General features: G+C 38.9%; 1 protein-coding gene across 3 annotated transcripts in view; it reads right to left on the bottom strand.

The window, feature by feature from the left end:
- LOC137999995 (protein cereblon-like) overlaps positions 1-1106 on the bottom strand; it is a 15238-nt gene continuing 14132 nt past the window's right edge. For 2 of the 3 annotated variants that reach the window (XM_068846073.1, XM_068846074.1), the window contains one exon: positions 1-1106. This exon is cut by the window's right edge and continues 851 nt beyond it. The gene's annotated coding sequence lies outside the window, so the exon portion shown is untranslated. The other variant, XM_068846072.1, reaches the window with a different exon arrangement.

Below are 1106 nucleotides of genomic sequence, written 5' to 3'. Positions count from 1 at the left end.
CGAGAGAAAGCCTGGAGAAAGTGAACTAATTTGCATTTTAACCTTTTATTGCCTTCATAACGTATCAACTTACTCCTTATTCGCTTATATTTTCAGCAGTAGGCTTGAACCTTAAATGGCCGTGCAGGCAGGCTGTCTAGTCATGGTTAACCGTACAAATTAACAAATCATTGTCAATGTCACAGTTTTAGTAACATAGTTAGAATTACTCCCTTTTGGGGGGACTTTCCGGATTAATGGATTCATGTTAGCCGACTTCGACAATCCTAGTGATGCATATTTTAAACTTCCTATTTGATATAACCATAGCAGAAATATTTTACAATCAGATATATCAAGGTAGTGTGTAAAAAGTCCTTGGATATTGAAAATAAAATCAAAGGTTTTACAGTTGCCGCAAATTATAATTGCTTGACGACAGTAAAAACGTTATATATGAAGGCGCTGCAACTGGGACATCTCTGTATAACAGCGAGCAATTGCGGGAAAGACAAAATCACAAGATCCTCTATTATCGTCGGTCCGATCCGATGGGCAGTGAGCGTACATTTTCCAAACCGTCGAAAAGCTAAAGGGTGACCTTGGGCTAAATCTGTTGTCTCATTTTCCAGAGGATTTCTGAAATATTTCTGTAATCTGCGAAGGAGAGGTTTTTCGCTGGTTACTCCTGTTTTCCACTTTCTTCAACTACCAACATTTCATTTGAGGTGCCTTAATTTAATTTGACTAGTTGCACTCTTCCCAATTTAGTAGTAACGCTCGGTTATGTAAGTTTCATCCTTTACGAAGACATTTATCATTGTTATATACCTAGACTTTCGCTCAACAAAACGAGCACTGTGATTGGTTGATTCTTTGCCACGTGGCCCTGATCAAATTCAAATGTGTCCCGACCAGGATACAATTCCGCAGTTGTTGCCCGACAGCAACTGAGCCCACAATGATTACCCGGACCTACTTAATTTGGCGGTCACTCTATCTGTGGCGAATCTAAAATGTAATAAAATAAATACAGTAGGAAGCTCACAACGCAGTCATATTAAACTTTTGTTTACATTCCAAACCTATACGATTTAGAAAGAAATGTACAGTGCGCACTGCCAAGT

The sequence above is a fragment of the Montipora foliosa genome, chromosome 4, assembly GCF_036669935.1.
Source record: "Montipora foliosa isolate CH-2021 chromosome 4, ASM3666993v2, whole genome shotgun sequence".
Lineage (NCBI taxonomy): Eukaryota > Metazoa > Cnidaria > Anthozoa > Scleractinia > Acroporidae > Montipora > Montipora foliosa.
Note: the sequence above shows the minus strand (reverse complement) of the source record. Positions and strands in the feature narration are given on the sequence as shown.